The sequence below is a fragment of the Pleurodeles waltl genome, chromosome 4_1, assembly GCF_031143425.1.
Source record: "Pleurodeles waltl isolate 20211129_DDA chromosome 4_1, aPleWal1.hap1.20221129, whole genome shotgun sequence".
NCBI classification, from domain to species: Eukaryota; Metazoa; Chordata; class Amphibia; order Caudata; family Salamandridae; genus Pleurodeles; species Pleurodeles waltl.
The window spans coordinates 789,762,680-789,783,242 of NC_090442.1; positions in this window are offsets into that span (position 1 = coordinate 789,762,680).

The window sequence follows — 20,563 nt, forward strand, 5'->3', positions numbered from 1 at the left end:
ACCACCATACTCTACTCTGCAACACTCTACTCCACTGCACTCTACCTCAAGGCAATCGTGGCCACTCTACTTTATACAATTGCACTCTATGTCACTGCACTTTACACCAATTTGTTCTACTGTGCATCACTCTACTCTACATCATTCTATCTGCACCACTGCATTCTATGCCAATGCACTCTGCACAGCTCTACTCTACACCAGAGCACTCTACACTGCTCAACTCAACAACACTGCTCTTTTCACCACAGAACTCTCTGCCACTCTACTCTGCTCTACAGCACTTTATGCCACTGCACTCTGCCCTGCATCACTGTAATCCAAGCAAGTCTGCTGCACTGTATATCAATGCACACTATGCACTCTACTCTGTACCACTATACTCAACACCATTCTCCAGCACTTTACATCAATGCTCTCTTCACTATTCCACTTCCCCCACTGCACTCTACACCACTACACCCTATACCACTGCACTCTGTGACACTCTAATCTACTCTGCACCTCTGCAGTCTCTGACACTGCACTATATGCCACCCTACTCTACCCTGTACCACTCCACTGTACACCACTTAACACTACTCTAAAACAAACTACTCTACACCACTACACCACTGTACTCTGCACCCATGCACTCTGCATCACAGCACCCTGCGCCATTCCAATCTGTGGCACTCCACTCTGTGCCACTGCACTTTATGCCACTGCAATCCATGCTGCACCACTCAACTCTATATAGCTCTACTCTGAACCACTCCACTCAGTGCCACTGCACTCTACACCACTTTACTCAAAACCAATGCACTCCATGCCACTGCACTGAACGCAGCTCTACTCTGCACAATTGCACTTTACATCACTGCACTCTGCACCTCTGTGTTATGCTCTACACCACAGTACCCTATGGTACTGCTCTCTAACTCTCTTTGCCACTGTACTCTACACAAATACACTCCATAGCAATCTAGTCTACATCTCTGCACTCTACAACACTCTACTCTACAACACTGCACTCTCCGCTACTGAACTCTATGCCACCGTACTCTGCACCACCATACGCTATTCTACTAAACTCTACCCTGCACCACTCTACTCTACGCCATTCTCCTGCACTCTACATCAATGCACTCTTCACTACTGCACTCCACACCATTGTACTATACATCAATCCACTTTACACCATGCTAATCAACTCTGCACTCCTGCATTCTATGTCACTGCGCTCTATGCCACACTACTCTGTCCCATTCCACTCTACCCTGCACCAGTTTTCTCTACCCTGCACCACTCCATGCCACTTCACTTTACTCTGAAACAATCTACTCTATGCCACTGCACTCTACACCATGCTACTCCACTATGCACCACTCCACTCTATGTCACTCCCTCCACACTACATCATTCAATGCTATGCCACTGCACTCTATGCCACTGCAATCTATGCAGATAAAGTAAAAGTATAAGGGATTCGGAGGATTAATGGTCCAGTGTATGCCCTCCTGTGAATAATACTATGCAACAAAAAACATGATACACTGTTCCAAAAAGAAGAGACAGAAAAAACACAGGGGAGCAAGAGTCCTCACACACCCGACTGGGTGTCATGCTTCATCATCAGATGTGCTCCTTGTCAGAGCGGCGCTGCAATGTCTGACGGGCATCCCCCGTAGGGGGGTCCTTTGCCGGAGATCTTTTCTCGATGATGCCAATACCCCAAGAGTGAGTTTGGAAGAAAAGAACAAAGGAGAGATCAAAAAATAAACTAAAATTGGCTCAAGACCCAACCTAAGTAACGATTTTATTAGTCCACAATGGACAATGGCCAAGGTTAAAAACGAATAAGGAGAGTGAAGTAGAGATAATGCTCAATCACTCTCTACCACATTTATAGGGAATGGGGAGGTAAGGAACGTCCAGACCATCCTTTGAATGGGGTCAACATGTTTTGCATCTCTATGGTCCAAAAGGATCCCGTGACGCTTCTTCAGGACCAAATGAATATAAACTTCTCCTTTAATAAACTGAATTGACTCCTGTAATCTGAAACTGTCAGTTATAATGTCTCCAGTCACTTACACTAGTCCGGTATGACTCGACTTGCTATTCCTATAAGTCACCCTGTAATCAAATAAACACAGGTAACATAGTGAAGCTTCTTTCTGAATATACTGTTACTGGGATGAGTTCATCAATTTTGACACAGGAAGAAAGGTGACAATCTGTGTAGCACACGGTGATAGTGTTGGTAGTGGCAACCCCATGCATGATAGATAAATATAAGCTTACCCTCCTTGATCAGGAATGGGCTTCATGGGACAACGCAGGCCTAAAGCTGGGCGAAAAAAAATCTGGTAGCAAAGCAAACAAAAGACAAATATGCCTGGTACAGTAAAGGTTGCACAGCCAAAGGGAAGGTACCGTATATCATGTGGCAAGGTGTGATGCACTGATGCAAGGGGTGGAAAATAGTTAGATCAAAATAAACACACACAATGAAATGAAACCCGTTATAGTGTCCATAATACATTAATCATGATAATTAAAAGTGAAGGACAGTAGTCTAGTCTGGTTATAAGGTCTAATGGGTCAAGGGATTAATCTATCAAGTCACTCTAACAGTGCAGTCTAACGTGGTAGAAAATTGCCCCAAGTCAAGGTGGGAAGATAAATCACATAGTACTTAAACGTTCTTAACAGTTGCTCCATATGTTGCCCTCATGCTCAAAATAATTACAAGTAAAAATGCCTTATCGGTCCTAGAGTGTCAAAAGAGCCCTTCCAAAAACTAATAAATCAATCTCTAACTGGGGATGAAAATTCCCCCGATTGCTTTCTCCGATTCTGAATCAACAAATCACCGCTGCTGTCCATAAAAAAACAATTAGATAACAAATACCCTTTGGGAAAGTAAAGGGCTGTTAGAATATAGAATATCGGTGTTGTAATCCAACAAGCGGCGTTGATCAAAGGTCACTTACTTCAACGCTTCTGGTAACGAATGGGTAACCTACCCCTGGCCGCGCTCCCGAATCATTGAGGATGCCACGGGCCACAGGGTAGAAAAAGTCTGAGACCCGGAAGTACGAGCATTACACTGACGCTCACGTTACCAAGTAACGGAGCCGAGCGTGTCGAAACAAGACTACAATCACGCTCGCGAATTGTAGTCAAAGAAAGAGGACTAATATTCCTTACCTTGTTGGAAATACAGAGAATGGCAATGTCAATGTGATTTGGTCCGATCAAGATTCATATAGAAAACATGCAAAAATAGGCACGGTCAGCACGAGGTAAACAGAAAAGGGGGTGGCAGAAAAGAGCAAGAAAAGGGGCAAAAACAAGGAGCCAGATAAGCCCCAGTGAAACTATGGTAAAAAACATTGAATCATGATACTATAATCAAGGGTGAAAAAAGGGGAGGAGGAGGTTTTGGAGTCCCCAACATGGTATGCAATTATTAATGAGAAAGGTTGATCCAGAGGATATCATCATTCAACCCCTGAAGATGTGTGTTTAATTTATATACCCAGCGCTGTTCAAGTTCAAGAGGAGATCTCGTCCCCTTGTGTAAGCAAGTCTGCAGAACTATCCACCACATGCCATCTGGGCTATGGTTCACTTCCATGTAGTGAATACTTAGTTTAGTCGTTGCTCGGCCGCATCTGATATTACTACGATGCTCATTTATCCTCAGTTTCACTGCTCTGGTAGTCATTCCCACATACTGTAAGTTGCATGGACATGTGATCAAATAAACTCAATTGCAGTTGGTATGCTTTAGTAATCACCATGTCCCTATTGGTTCCAGTTCAAGAGTGTCCAAACGTTTAGTAAGTGTGCACACGTTGCAATTCCCACATGGGAAGTGACCTATGACTGGTGGGAGGTCCCAAAGGGACTTTTGTCTGGAAGACACAGTTCCAGGTCTTGGTCGGGTGTGAACCAACATATCCTTGATATTGCTAGTCCTTTTGAAAGGCAAGAGGGGTTTAGGAATAATCTCTCCTCCACTACAAAGGATGTCCCATCTCTTATTAATCACTTTCTTTATGGTATTGGACAAGGGGGTAAATGTGGACACACAAGTCAACTTAGTGTCTGGAGATCTAGGGGCCATCATAAGTAATGTGTCCCTGTCACAGTGCTTAGCTCGTTTATAAGCTGCGCTTACCACTCAATGTGGATAGTGGCGGTCGCATAATTTGTTGGGAAGATCTTTATCTTTTTACAAGACCTGATTTTTAGGAAAGATTGGGCTCAGATCGCCTGGAAGTGTACCAGGGACTGGCTTGTTCTTATTATTAACGCATCCAAACAACTAGCAGAATCTATTTCCATACAGATTAACTTGATGGAAAGCACACTTAGACTACAGTTTCCATCTCTGCATTTAAGAATCGACTGGTGGAGATTAACTCTGAACTTAATGAGACGAAAGAATTCCTGAACCAACAAAAGATTACCAAATTACAGTAGGATATCAACAAGTTCAGCAGAGAGAAGGTCTATCCTTACATCAAGGAAGACTATACTGTTGATACCTAGTCTTATTCTTCAGACGTGTCTTCTTCCTCTGTCAAGAAGCCCCGCAAATACAGTAACAGCTCCTCTTCTGATGGGTGGAGCACTGATGATGACAGACAACAAGCATATTTCCACTTCCCTCAATATCCCCCAGGCCAACCTTTAGCATGGCAGCAGCCCTTCCCCTTCTACCAACACCGCACCATGTTACCTTACATGCCTTTTTAGGCCACGGCAGGGGAAGAGGAAGAGGCAGAAGGGTCCATTGTGCTCAGGAGGAACCACAGATGGTCACTCGAAGCCAAGGGAAGAATCAACCAACAAGGACATAGTAGTCAACCTTTCATCTAGACCGCTCTCTCTTGACAAGACCAGGGTCCTGAATAGAGGTTTGGGCTTTGTACTTACTCCCAAAGAGGATTTCTTTCGTCTTCATTGTGAACTTTCTCAATTCTTTAGAAAAATCAGTCTTCAGACTTTTTTCAAAGATAGACCTACTGACAACCAGTCTGAAGATTCAGGCCTCAGGAAACCATCAAAGTTGATGCCCCCCTCATCATCAATGGCCTGCGAAGTCTTGGCATTTGAGAAGGCAGTCATGAATGATCTCACTAAATTACGACCAAGACAGAGTTTTGTCAATATTTCCAAAACAGAGAGGAACGCTCTCAACGGACTGGCATCTGATACCAGCATTGTTATCAAACCAGTGGATAAGGGTGGTGCTATAGTCGTGATGGATTCAGAGGACTAGAGACAAGAGTGCTTACGCCTACTTGGGGACTCTACTTACCACGCTCAGATCGAACAAGACCCTACAGACAGATTGCAAACTGAGATAAAAGGGATGATAGAGGAGGCTTGCAGTAATTCGTGGATCTCTCAGAGAGAAGCAGAAGTCCTGGATACCATGAATCCCCACATCCCCTATTTTTATTGTCTCCCTATGATTCATAAAGGCAGGACTCCTCCCCCGGGTCGCCCTATAGTCTCAGGGATAGGATCGGTTCTAGAACACCTATCTACATTTTGTGATCATTTTTTACAACCTATTGTGCGGGAGTCAGCAACTTACCTTAAGGACACTAAAGATGTTCTCAACCTGATAGAGTCTATCAACTCTACTGATTATGTACATGCTCTCATAACTTTAGATGTAGAAGCATTGTACACCAACATCCCACAAGAAGCCACATTAAAGGTAGTTGAGACAGCACTCTTGTCCGCCAGATGGCAATCAGCGACTCCTGTCCCTTTGGGACCTCCCGCCAGTCGTAGGTCACTTCCCATGTTGGAATTGCAACGTGTGCACACTTACAAAACGTTTTGAACTGGAACCAATAGGGACATGGAGATTACTGAAGCATACCTACTGCAATACTCGCAATTGCATTTATTTGATCACATGTCCATGCAACTTACGGTGTGCTGGAATGACTACCAGAGCAGTGAAACTGAGGATAAATGAGCATCGTAGTACTATCAGATGCAGCTGAGCAATGACTAAACTAAGTATTCACTACATGGAAGTGAACCATAGCCCAGATGACATGTGATGGATAGTTCTGCAGACTTGCTTACACAAGGGGACGAGATCTCTTTTTGAACTTGAACAGCGCTGGGTGTATAAGTTAAACACACATCTTGAGGGGTTGAATGATGATATCCCCTGGATCAACCTTTCTCATTAATAATTGCATACCATGTTGGGGACTCCGAACCCCCCCCTTTTTTGCACCCTTGATTATAGTAACATGATTCAATGTTTTTTACAATAGTTTCACTGGGGCTTACCTGGCTCCTTGTTTTGCCCCCTTTTGTTGATCTTTTCTGCCCCCCCTTTTCTGTTTACCTTGTGCTCACGTGCCTACTTTTGCACATTTGGATGTTGCTTCCTGCTGCTTTTCCTGTTAATTATTGACTTGGTACAGTTTTTATGGAATCCCATGATTATGTTTTCTATATGAATCCTGATCGGACCAAATCACATCGACATTGCCGTTCTCTGTATTTCCAACAAGATGAGGAAGAATAGTCCTCTTTCTTTGACTACAATTCGCGAGCGCGATTGTAGTCTTGTTTCGACACGCTCGGCTCCGTTACTTGGTAACGCGAGTGTCAGCGTGACGCTCGTACTTCCGGGTCTCTGACTTTTTCTACCCTGTGGCCCGGCTTCCTCAATGATTTAGGAGTGCGGCCAGGGGTAGGTTACCCGTTCGTTACCAGGAGCGTTGAAGTAAGTGACTTTAGATCGACGCCGCTTGTTGGATTACAACACTGATGTTCTTTATTCTAACGGCCCTTTACTTTCCCAATGGGTATTTGTTATCTGATTTTTTTTTTACGGACAGCAGCGCTGATTTGTTGATTTAGAACCGGAGAAAGCAATAGGGGGAATTTTCATCCCCAGTTAGAGATTGATTTATTCGTTTTTGGAGGGGCTCTTTTGACACTCTAGGACCAATAAGGCATTTTTACTTGTAATTATTTTGAGCATGAGGGCAACATATGGAGCAACTGTTAAGAATGTTTAAGTACTATGTGATTTATCTTCCTACCTTGACTTGGGGCAATTCTCTACCACGTTAGACTGCACTGTTAGAGTGACTTGATAGATTAATCCCTTGACCCATTAGACCTTATACCCAGACTAGACTACTGTCCTTTACTTTTAATTATCATGATTAATGTCTTATGGACACTATAACGGGTCGGATTTCATTGTGTGTGTTTAGTTTGAGCTAACTATTTTCCAACCCTTATATCAGTGCATCACACCTTGCCACATGATATACGGTACCTCCCTTTGGATTGTGCAACCTTTACCGTAACAGAGATGTTTGTCTTTTGTTTACTTTGCTACCAGAGTTTTTTCGCCCGGCTTTAGGCTTGCGTTGTCCCATGAAGCCCGTTCCTGAGCAGGGAGGGTAAGCCTATACTTATCTATCATGCATGGGTTTGACACTACCAACACTATCCCTGTGTGCTACACAGATTGTCACCTTTCTTGCTGTGTCAAAATTGATGAACTCATCCCAGTAACACTATATTCAGAAAGAAGCTTCACTATGTTACCTGTGTTTATTTGATTACAGGGTGACTTATAGGAATAGTAAGTTCGAGTCAACCGTACTAGTGTAAGTGACTGGAGACATTATAACTGACAGTTTCAGATTATAGGAGTCAATTCAGTTTATTAAAGGAGAAGTTTATATTCATTTGGTCCTGAAGAAGTGTCACGGGATCCTTTTGGACCATAGAGACGCGAAACATGTTGACCCCATTCAAAGGATGGTCTGGAAGTTCCTTACCTCCCCATTCCATATAAATGTGGTAGAGAGTGATTGAGCATTATCTCTACTTCACTCTCCTTATTCGTTTTTAACCTTGGCCATTGCCCATCATGGACTAATAAAATCATTACTTAGGTTGGGTCTTGAGCCAATTTTTGTTTTTTTTCTTTGATCTCTCGTTTGTTCTTTTCTTCCAAACTCACTCTTGGGGTATTGGCATTATCGAGAAAAGATCTCTGGCAAAGGACCCCCTATGGGGGGTGCCCGTCAGACATTGCAGCGCCGGTCTGACGAGGAGCACATCCGATGATGAAGTAGGACACCCAGTCGGGTGTGTGAGGACTCTTGCTCCTAAAATTAGGACTCCCCTGTGTTTTTTTTGTCTCTTCTTTTTGGAACAGTGTATCATGTTTTTTGTTACTGCAATCTATGCTGCATCACTCCACTCTACCCCTCTGTACTCTACTCTGTACCATTCTAGTCTATGCCACTCTCCTCTATGTTACTGCACTCTGTGATAATCAACACCACTTCACTCTAGGACACTCTACCTCATATTTCAGCACTCCACTCTAGGACACCAAACTCCACAATACTTCACTCTGAAGTGGAGTACAGTGTCATAAAGTAGAGTGTAGTGCCATAGAGTGAAGTGTTGTGGAGTGTCAATGAGTAGAGTGTCATATAATGGACTGCCATGAGTACTAATAGTACATTTATTTTTCATGTACAATGTAATCAGTCTGGTGAACAACATCCCAGTGAACTTAGACCATTGCATATTCTGTTTTCAGTGGAGTGCATCTCAGTGAAAAGCAGCCAATAAGTCCTTTCTTTTAAAAACAACCAAAAGAGTGGAATGTGGGGAAGAAGAGCAACAGCTTTTCTCAGAAGAGAGAGTGAGTAAAGGATGTGACAAAGAGCTGCCGACTTCATAACTTCAGAACAAGGATTGAGTACAGCATCAGCAGAACATCCTGTGATTCCCGGGAAATCACTTAATCTCGATGTGCTTAACAAAAAAATGAATTTGTCCTTTTGTAATGTAACTGGTGCTAAACTGCTCCAATACCTTCGAGTCGGGTTGAGTTTTCACTACATAAAAATAAAAATAAAACAAAAAATAGTTTCTCAATCACAGTGCGAACAGCTGATTGACACTAATTAAGAGGATTAAGAGAACTCAATCTGTACTTGATTCATGCACCACAGAAACAAAACATGAAGTGATGCAGGAAGTGACGCCTCCCATACCCTGTCTAGTTGGAAGGCAGCAAAGAAGATTGATAATGATGCAAAAGAAAGGTAAGTAATTGGCATAATTTTTTTTTTTTTTTTTTAACACAGTAGGCCACCAAGTGCCAGTGCATGCACTCTGCCTGCAGGCTCGAATTACAAATTAGAAGAGGCAGCCTTTGAAATAGCATCAGCTGTGGCAATGGTAGGTACACCCCTGAATGATATGTTGGTCTTTCACCCAGAGGTAACTACATCTAATTTATAATCCACAGGTCTTAAAAGAAAAATAAATGCAAATCAAACTAATCTATAGGAATTGTTTTGATCTGGGAGAGAGCTGAGTTAGTTAATGCTATGATATGGTTACTTACAGATGTTAGCACGTCTGACCTTAATAAGTAAACTTACAAGGGGACGCAAAAAAGTCGATGAACTTTTGGACTCGCAATTAAGATGATCTCACCATAGCTCCAGTACATACAGATCAATAATCCATAATAAATCAGTAACATCAATGATCAAAGATAATCAATGACATTAATAACCAATGGAGTCAGTAATTGTCACACCATGACTCTTCAGTCATGAATAACCACACCTTTTAGTAAAAGTTAGGATATTTATTTCCCTATATTAACAATGCTAAAGTCACGTAAGGTAATCTCAAAATCAAATGATACACATACAGAAACAACACTGGCTGTTCAAAGCGGTGGAAGAAACTTAATCTAAACAAGGATTGAACTACACATTCTAAGGTTACAGTGCAAATGAGTAACCAGAACAAATGCGCAAACGATATCACATACATCTAGATTCAGCAAAGAAATTAATCAAACGTTATTCCCTATTGGCAGATCTGTCTTTAGTGAGAATACTTATCTAACATCAGATTAGCATCAGCATGTTGGGCTTCATGTAAAACAATTTAGTAAACACAAATTTGAAAAACATCTAACTATGGCGCTATCAAAACAGTGCTGTTGGTACCTAGAAAGGAAAATCAAATAGGCCAACATACACATGGGTACAATAATATCTCTCTTCAATTGGATCGGCAAGCTAAGATAGGCTTTGCCATCAGGACATCAGTAAATTCAGCATCAAAGTTCAGAAACACAAAGGGGGTCATTCCAACCTCGGCGGTAAAAGGCGCTTACCGCCGTTCAGAAGACCGCCATAACACCGCCGCGGCCGCGGTAAACCGCCACGGTCATTCTGACCAACAACAGGCAAACCGCCAAAATACAGACATCCCCAAAAGTCCGCCACACCAAAGGGCAGCGGGAAACTGGCGATAACAAAACCTCCACCGTCACGCCAACAGAAATACGCCCACACTATCACGACACACGAATCCACGCGGCGGTCTTTCAACTGCGGTATTCCATTGGCGGTACATACCACCACGCTCAAAATACACACACACTTACAAAACACAACCACATTGGACAATTCAAAATACACACACCTGAGACACATACACACACCACTCCCACACACCCAATTAAATATAAAACACACACCCACATCACCCACAAACCTCCACTCCTAGAGATTCGTGAACACGCACCGAGAAAAGACATCCAAGCACCCAGACGCCCAATTCACTGTCACCCAGCAATATTTGCACGCACTTCACACAACACAACAATACACCTCACCACACTTAGCACCACACAATCCACCCTACACATCACCCACACCACCCCATGGCACCGCAAAGACACCCCAGGTTCTCTGATGATGAACTCAGGGTCATGGTGGAGGAAATAGAACGAGTAGAGCCACAGCTGTTCGGGGCACAGGTGCAGCACACCACCATTGCCAGGAAGATGGAGTTATGGAACAGAATAGTGGACAGCGTCAACGCTGTGGGACAGCACCCAAGAAATAGGGACGACATCAGGAAGCGGTGTAACGACCTACGGGGGAAGGTGCGTTCCATGGTATCCAGGCACAACATCGCGGTGCAGAAGACTGGCGGCGGACCCCCACCTCCTCCCCCAGAATTTACAACATGGGAGGAGCAAGTCTTGAACATCCTGCATCCTGAGGGCCTCGCTGGAGTAGGCGGAGGAATGGACTCTGGTAAGGCAAATCTTAACTACTTCTTCCCCCCACCCCACCTGCATGCCAACTCATACCCCCACCCTCACCCTCACCGCCATCACATCCTACTCCTTGCAACTGTCTCACCATCACAACCCACCCATCCCAACACCTAGCCCTGCATGCGTCCACAAAGCATGGACACCCATCACCTAAGCATGCCCACTGCACATACACATACAAACCCCTTCCCCCAACCACCGTCACAACAGCCCCACAAAGGAATGCCAGCACTGGGGTACTTGGGCACCCACCCATTGCACGCTATGACACACACAGAAGCAATAACCATGGTTTTATACCCCTGCAGGACCCGAACGCCACGTCACCGCGCAGGAGGGTCCACAAATGTCCCCTCAACTCCCAGAAGAGGCCCACAGTGAGGACAGCAGCTCTGTCTCCCTGGATCTAGATGACCAGCCCAGTCCATCGGGGACCTCGGGACAGTCGGTTCCCCTCAGACAGCCACAGGCCACAGCAGACCTTCCCCCCTCTGGGAACACCAGCACAGCACCCACCCAGCGGGCCCATTCCTCTGTCCCCAGGACACGTCAATCAGTGGTGTGTCCACCACTACACGGAACCCAGGCTAACCCACCACCCCAACAACAACAGGGACCTGTGGGCAGTGGTAGTGGGCACACGGTCCAGGGGACAGAGGCCCAGGGAAACAGGGGAACTGGGAGGGCTGCTGTGCGACAGGGGGGGGGACAGGCCCAGGGAACCCACTCTCCACGAGGCCCTATCCTCCATCATGGGAGCATACCACCGCTCCCAGGAGACGATGGCGACGGTCCTGGCTAGGTTTCAGGAGATCCAGCTTCTGCAGGAGCAACAGTATATGGGGTTCAGGGAGGAACTAAGAAACATCAGTTCCGCCATGGGTACCATCGTAGTGGCCCTGAATGAGGTAGTCACAACATTGCGGAACACTGTGGCACCTCAAGGGGCCCCTGACACTAGCATGCACCAAGAACTGCCTACCACCTCCGCCGGCGCTAGTGGACAGGAGGCCCCGACACAAGACCAACAGGCCACCAGAACCCCACCCCCTGCAGAAGGAGAACCACCCCGCAAGCGGGCCCTGAGATCCAGGAAGAAGACAGAGTAAGATGTCAAGACCCCGCCAGCAAAGGATACCGCCCTGATTGTCAACCCACTGTCCCACATTGTCACCCTGTCCAACCTTCAACTGCCCTTGCTCCACTTCCCACAGTCATTTGGACAATGCACCTGTGAAACTGATAGTCTGAACTCTGCCATGGACAATCCTCCACCATTACCCCTCACCGATTTGCAACCACCCATCCAATTTAGAGCACTTGAATAAAAAAACTTATTGCACAAAACAATCTAGAGTCTGGCTGTGATTTAGAACAAATGTATTAGACATGACCGTGCCAAAATGTTCATTCACATTGTGATGGTAACAAACCGCTGTCACACAGCTGTAGTCCATGGGGAAACAAAGCAGATGTCACGCAGTGGGGCCCACAGCTCTGAAAACGGAAGACTAAGTCACAACACAGTTACCATACACTGGGGGAAAAAGTCAGAGAGTAGAGAGGTAGGAGTCATTAAGTAAATGTAATATGCCGGTGTGTACTCTTACCTGTGTGTCACTGAAAATACTGCTGTATTACTGTGTCCCTGTTCTCTATGTCGTCCTCTTCGGCTTCCTCCTCTTCACTCTCCACAGGCTCCACAGCTGCTACAACACCACCATCTGGACCATCCTCCTGCAGAAAAGGCACCTGGCGGCGCAAAGCCAGATTGTGAAGCATACAGCAGGCCACGATGATCTGGCACACCTTCTTTGGTGAGAACATTAGGGATCCACCTGTCATATGGAGGCACCTGAACCTGGCCTTCAGGAGGCCAAAGGTTCGCTCGATCACCCTCCTAGTCCACCCATGGGCCTCATTGTACCGTTCCTCTGCCCTTGTCCTGGGATTCCTCACTGGGGTCAGTAGCCAGGACAGGTTGGGGTAACCAGAGTCCCCTAATAGTCACACCCGGTGCCTCTAGAGTTGACCCATCACATACGGGATGCTGCTATTCCGCAGGATGTAGGCGTCATGCACTGACCCAGGGAACTTGGCATTAACATGGGAGATGTACTGGTCAGCCAAACACACCATCTGTACATTCATGGAATGATAACTCTTCCGGTTCCTGTACACCTGTTCACTCCTGCTGGGGGGGACCAAAGCAACATGTGTCCCATCAATGGCACCTATGATGTTGGGGATATGTCCAAGGGCATAGAAATCACCCTTCACTGTAGGCAAATCCCCCACCTCAGGGAAAACGATGTAGCTCTGCATGTGTTTCAGCAGGGCAGACAACACTCTGGACAACACCTTGGAAAACATAGGCTGGGACATCCCTGATGATATGGCCACTGTTGTTTGAAATGACCCACTTGCTAAGAAATGGAGTACTGACAGCACCTGCACTAGAGGGGGGATCCCTGTGGGTTGGCGGATGGGTGACATCAGGTCTGGCTCCAGCTGGGCACACAGTTCATGAATAGTGGCTCGGTCAAGCCTGTATGTCAGTATGACATGTCGTTCCTCCATTGTCGACAGGTCAACCAGCGGTCTGTACACGGGAAGATTCCTCCATCTCCTCGCATGTCCCAGCGGACGGTGCCTATGAAGGACAACAGCGAGCACAGAGTCAAGCAACCCACAGGTACGTAACCACAGCTTGCACATAGCACGATTCCCAATGCATTGAATGGCTTGTATGAGTGTTGGTGCATGGCCTAGGTATGTGTGACGCAGTTGGTAATTAGGCCATGTGGGCCCTTGAAATGGCGGCTGCCTGACCTCTGAAGTGCGACAGTGGGATGTGAGGTCAATGCGCTGGCGTGGCACACCGCGGCGGTAGGCGGTCGAAGACCACGGCGCTAAGCTGCATTGGTTAACATAGAACCCTATGGGTTTCAGGAGCCAATGACGATCTGCGCCAGCGGTCGCGGTACGCACCGCTGCGGTACGCACCGCCGCGGGCGTGACCGCCATTTTCTATCTGCTTAATCACTCGATACCTGATCTTCGACAGGAGAGGACCTACACTGCAAGTGCTGCTGTGACCTCTGACTGGAAGAGACAATGGCTCATGCGACTGGGGAAAGGGCCTCTGCCTTCACTGCGGAGGAGTTGGAGAAACTTGTGGATGGGGTCCTCCACCAGTATGCACTACTCTACGGTCCTCCAGACCAACAGGTAAGTACACTGGGACCATGCTTTGTGGGCAATGCCTGGGTTGAGTCGGGTGGATGAAAGATGGTGGGGAGGGGAGCGATTGAGGCATGCATCAAACGACAGATGACAGCATGTGCCACATGGCAAGGGTGGGGATGGGGGGCCACTCACATCGAGCATGCAGAAGGTGATGACAATTTTGCTCTCCCTGTACATGTCACATAGGTCAGCGCCCACCAGAAAGTCGTGATTTGGCGTGCCATCGCCAAGGACTTCCGGACCCTGGGGGTCCACAACAGACGGGGCACCCACTGCCGGAAGAGGTGGGAGGACATCCGACGCGGGAGCAGGAAGACGGCGGAGGCTCTGCTGGGGATGGCCTCCCAACGTAGGAGGGGTGCCAGTCGTCAATTGACCCCCCCTGATGTCCCCGATCCTGGCGGTGGCCTACCCCGATTTGGATGGGCACGTGAGGACATCACAGCAGACACAAGGGGGTGAGTACATTCTCATTCTGCTGACTTTGCGCGCAGTGGAGGTGTCTGGGTGGGAGAGGAGGGCTGTGGGTATCCCTAGGCCAGGGCGATTTCTGTAGGCTAGGCCCCTCCGTAAGGCATGGCCCTGTGCCCCCGCCCCCCACCTCTGTAGGGTGCCAAGTACAGGTATCCATGGCCCTGTGTCATTTATGTGTGCAGTTGTCGTCCATAGGCTTGTAGGCCATGTACCACGGATTGCGTAGTGGACCCCAAGTGCGCGGCGTAGTGCAGGGGACTTCTGTGTCTGTCCTCTCCGCCAACGGTAGCGGTAATCCATGCACTCAACTTGTCTTTATTTCTCCTCCCCCCCTTTTTTGTGGTCTTCCTGTTCATGTGTGCATTAGCATCATCAAGCGGAGGAGAAGTGGCATCGGAGCACGAGGGAGCTGCATCTCACATGGCCATGGCGGGCCATGCAACTGACTCGGATTTCACCAGTGAGACGGAGGGCGAGGGGAGCTCCACAGCGGGGACTCGTGCTGATGTCAGTGACAGCGACTCGTCCTCTGAAGGGAGCTCCCTTGTGGTGGCGGCAACATCTGTGCCCCCCACAACAACAGGTACAGCCGCCACCCAGCGCACCACCACCACCCTCCCAGCAGCCCCTCAGCGTATGCCCCGTGCCCGCTCACCCAGGAAGGTGGGCATCTCCTTCGCCCCAGGCACCTCAGGCCCTGCCCCTGTCACCCCTGCTGCCCTCAGTGAGGAGGTCATTGACCTCCTAGGGACCATCATTGTTGGGCAGTCTACCCTTTTGAATGCCATCCAGGGTGTACAAAGAGAGGTGCACCAGAGTAATGCATACCTGGAGGGCATTCATTCGGGTCAGGCTGCCCATCAGCGATCGTTCAACGCTCTGGCCTCAGCACTGACGGCAGCAATTGTCCCTGTCTCTAGCCTCCCCCCTCCAACTTCCTCCACCCAGACCCAATCCCCTGTACATCTGCCTATCCCAGACACACCTACAGACCAGCCTGCACACACCTCAACACCCAAGGGAAGCTCATCCAGACATAAGCACCACACATCACACAAGCATTCACACAAGCAACATCCACATGCAGACATACCAACAGCCACTGCCTCCACTGTGTCCCCCTCCTCCCTCCCTGTGACGTCTCCACTCACACTTGCATGCACAACATCTTCAGCCACTACGTCCATCACCAGCACACCCACTAGAACACTCCGCACACGTGCAGTCACCACCCCCACTACCATTTACACGTCCCCTGTGTCCTCTCCAAGTGTGTCTGTCACCCCCTCCTCCAAACTACACAAACGCAGGCAGCCACCCACCCAACAGCCATCCACCTCAGGACAGCCTCCAGCCCAAGCACCTGCACCCAAAGACACCAGACTTCACACTCCTACAACCACATCCTCTTCCTCCACTCCCATACCCACTACACCTACCCGTCCCTCTCTTTCCAAATTGCTTTTCCTTTCCAAACTTGACCTCTTTCCTACAACTCCCCCACCCCGTCCATCTCATAAGACTCCAATCAGCACCTCAGCCACCACAAAACCGTGACCAGTGAAGACTGTTGTCCATGGACTGTGGAGTCCCCCACCCTCAAGAGCATCCAGTTCAGCTAGGAGCCAAGGCACGGCCAGCCCACCACCGGAAAAGCATCCTAAGATTGCCAGTGCCCGGCGCGAGCGACCAAAGACCCCAGGGACCAAAATCCCTACATTGTCTCCGTCAGGAAGTGAGGTGCCACCTGGCCCACCGCCAAAGGTGGGAAAGGGCCACAAGCGTGCAGGGAAGGGTGGGAAGGGCAGCACGCCCGACAAGTCCGGCAGCAGGCCAGCTGGCCAGGAGGGCCCCACCAGCCCCCTCCCAGGTGTGCTGGAGGACACACACAGGCCCGGTACTGCAGCCCAGGAGGGCCCTGCCAGCCACAGCCCAGCTGCCCAGGAGGGCCCCGCCAGCCACAGCCCAGCTGGGCAATGAAGGACCGCCAGCCACAGCCCAGCTGCCCAGGAGGGCCCCGCCAGCCACAGCCCAGCTGGGCAATGAAGGACCGCCAGCCACAGCCCAGCTGGGCAATGAAGGACTGCCAACTCAAGCACCGCTGAACATGGCAAGGACTGCCAAGGCAAGCACCGCTGAACAGGGCAAGGACCGCCAAGGCAAGCACCGCTGAACAGGGCAAGGACAGCTGAACATGGCAAGGACTGCCAAGGCAAGCACCGCTGAACAGGGCAAGGACCGCCAAGGCAAGCACCGCTGAACAGGGCAAGCACCGCTGAACAGGGCAAGGACCGCTGAACAGGGCAAGGACCGCTAAACAGGGCAAGGACCGCCAAGGCAAGCACCGCTGAACAGGGCAAGGACCGCTGAACATGGCAAGGACTGCCAAGGCAAGCACCGCTGAACAGGGCAAGGACCGCCAAGGCAAGCACCGCTGAACAGGACAAGCACCGCTGAACTGGGCCCTTCATCTCAAGCACCGCTGCACTGGGCCCTTCATCTCAAGCACCGCTACGCTGGGCACCGCCATCTCATGAACCGCTGAACTGGGCCCTTCATCTCAAGCACCGCTGAACTGGGCCCTTCATCTCAAGCACCGCTGGCCCTTTGGCGGAAGGAGCAGGCCCGCATCTGTGTCGGGCAGGGCTGCACGAAGCACTCTGGGCACTAGTCCCCCTCCAGTACCAGTGGAGACTGTTATCCACTTGAGAGACTGTGGCTTTGCACTCCCCAGGATGGCACAGTGGGCACCCCACCCACTGTAGAGACTTGTGAGACTGTGGCTTTGCACTCCCCAGGATGGCACAGTGGGCAACCCACCCACTGTAGAGACTTGTGAGACTGTGGCTTTGCACTCCCCAGGATGGCACAGTGGACAACCCACCCACTGTAGAGACTTGTGAGACTGTGGCTTTGCACTCCCCAGGATGGCACAGTGGCCATGGTGGCCCCTCGTGGATCTGGCGTCCCGGACTCATCTGGCTGAGGTGCCCCCTTCCCTTCCCCCTGAGGTGCCTGTAGTTTTCCTATCTGATGCCCCTGCAGTGTTCTCTCCGTTGGAGGCAGGTATCCTGTGTGGGCTTTGCCCATGTGTTTTGGCCCAGTGGCCCACGAACAATGGCTGATGGACATATCGGACTGGACAATTTATGTATATAAAGTTATAGATGTGTGATATATTTTATACTCAGTCTTACAATATAATTCTATATTTATAATCATTTCCTTTTGCCTTTGCATTCTTCCGGGGGCTTTGGGGGTGTAACTGTGATGTGTTGCTATGCATTGATGTGTGTGTTGTAGTGGTTGAGGGTGAGGGTGGGTGTGTCGCATATGTGTGTCCCTGTAATTTTTTGCCTCCCCCTCCCCTGTGTCGTAGGTGCAGTACTCACCGTTGTCTTCTGCGCCGGCGTTCGTGCTCCTGGTAGAGGAGCAGGAAGACAGTGGCTGGTAGGATGTGTAGTTCGGGTTCCATGCTGTCCAGATTCCTTGTGGGGTGCATGGAGGTGAGCCTTTTCCGTTTGAAATGTCTGTTTCCGCTGTGTTTTTGTCGGCAGGGCTACCGCCCCGGAAAAGGTGGCGGATTGGTGGGTTGCGATAGGGTGGGCGGTACATTGTCTCCCCCCTGTCTGTTGGCGGTGACCGCCGCGCTGTTTGTTTGTCCCGCCGTGGCGGGCGGTGTGTTATAGTGGCGGTCTCTGTTGGCGGTTTCCGCCAGGGTCGGAATTTTTTTTTTTTTACCGCCAGCCTGTTGGCGGTTTGGCCGCCGCTTTAACACCGACTGCCAGGGTTGGAATAACCCCAAAGTCTTTAAGCATTAAAGATTAAGCACATCTCTTGTCAAGATACACAAGAAAATATTGACCTTTTGGCCAGCAAGAAAATGGGCAATGGGCAAATGCAGAATGCAAAATTGCAGAATGCTGGTTTCTTCTCAGCGCAGTCCTGTTAAGTTAAATTCCCTAAAACTACTTCCCAAATCCCCATTGGTCAAGGGAGCGCATGTTCACACTTTGTCCAATGAAACTAAAACTTCAAATCTGTGAATTCTACCACTACTCCTTTCACATGTCGCAGATTGGCTTTTCTTGCAATGTCCTCATCATAAGGCTCGTCAGGTAACAATATTGTTGAAGCTTCTACTCCAGTCAGTGTCTCCATTGTTCTCCTTCTGAGAAAGTCAGTCTCACACACATTACACGCATAATGTTACATTTAGCAAGAACAGCATCTTCTAGCAATCGGTTCTCATGAGAAAAGATTCTCAGCTACGAGCACATTTAAACAATACAATAGTTTAACTCTCTAGGACAGCCATTTATTAAACGTTAAGAAATTCAGCTTGACATGAGGCCGGGCAACTAGGCCAAGACCTTCACTAGGTTAAGGCGTACAATTAATAAAGATAATTCATAATGCATAACCCTTAATATGACATATTACTACATTCGTCAAACATATATTCAACATTTCATATTAATAACTAATATTAAGTACACTTCGTGAACAATAATGGCCACTCATGGTGATCACATTTTCAAATGTGTGCATTATTTTTCCACGTTATTATATTTTCTACACGAATCCATTACTCAAAATACATGAACTCTCATTAATCATTTTTATTAAAACACATGTGCTAGCATAGAGCACACTGCAATTCTGAAAAGCTTGTCTTTGCGCTAATATCCAAAAGGAGAAGAGAAGAGCTAAGAAGGCAATCAGTCCACAGAAGTAAAAAGCCAGGTTTTCAACTTATTCTGAATCCAATGGAAAGGCTTTTTCAGCCTCAAATGAGATGATGTCTTGTTCCAGCATTTCGGGTCAAGGAAGTAAAACAGCTAGATCTTCACTTCAGGATCGAGCATTTTGAAGTACTGTTAAAAGACCACTAGTTGCTGAAGGAAGACATCTTGTGAGGGCTTTTAATTGGCTGGAGCTGTGGAGATATTTAGGTCCTAGGCCATGGAGAGTTCTATGGGCTAACAGGGAGAATTGAAAATCGCTCCCGATCAAGAGGCAGTAAAGCCCATGAGGAGCAAGAGATGTATGGGCTTGGTGGGGGAGATTAACAATCCTTATGCAGCGTTCTGAATTCTCTGCAGTTTTTGGCCAAGCTTGGAAGATAAGCCTAAATATAAGGCTTACTATAGACAAGTTTAGCTGTAATTAGTACTTGTGTGATTATTCTGCATTCACCTATAAAGAGAAATGTGAAAATATATTTTGAGCACTCTCTGGAAAAAAAACATGATGACCTGATGGCAACACCTTAGGTAACATGGGTAGGTCTTTGTCAATAAAGACACCCAGATTTCGTACAGTGGTCACAAAACCAATCGCAGTTAGCACCAATTTCCAATTGGTGCTAACCCATTCGCAAAAGAGACCCGTTCCCCTTTGTGAATGCATGTGAAAACATTTTTTCAGACCAGGCAGTGGTCCCACGGACCACTGCCTGCTCTGAAAAAATGAAAAGAAAACTTTTCATTTTTGTTTTCGAAATGCATTCTGTTTACCTTTAGGGAAATTGACAATGTTGTACATCCGGTTCTGCTACTCGCAAATTGTGAATCGCTAAGACTCGCAGTTGGTGAGTCGCAAAACCGGATCTTCGTACATGTGGCCCTTACTTCTTTAAAGCAACTCACTGCTACGGAAATAATTGAG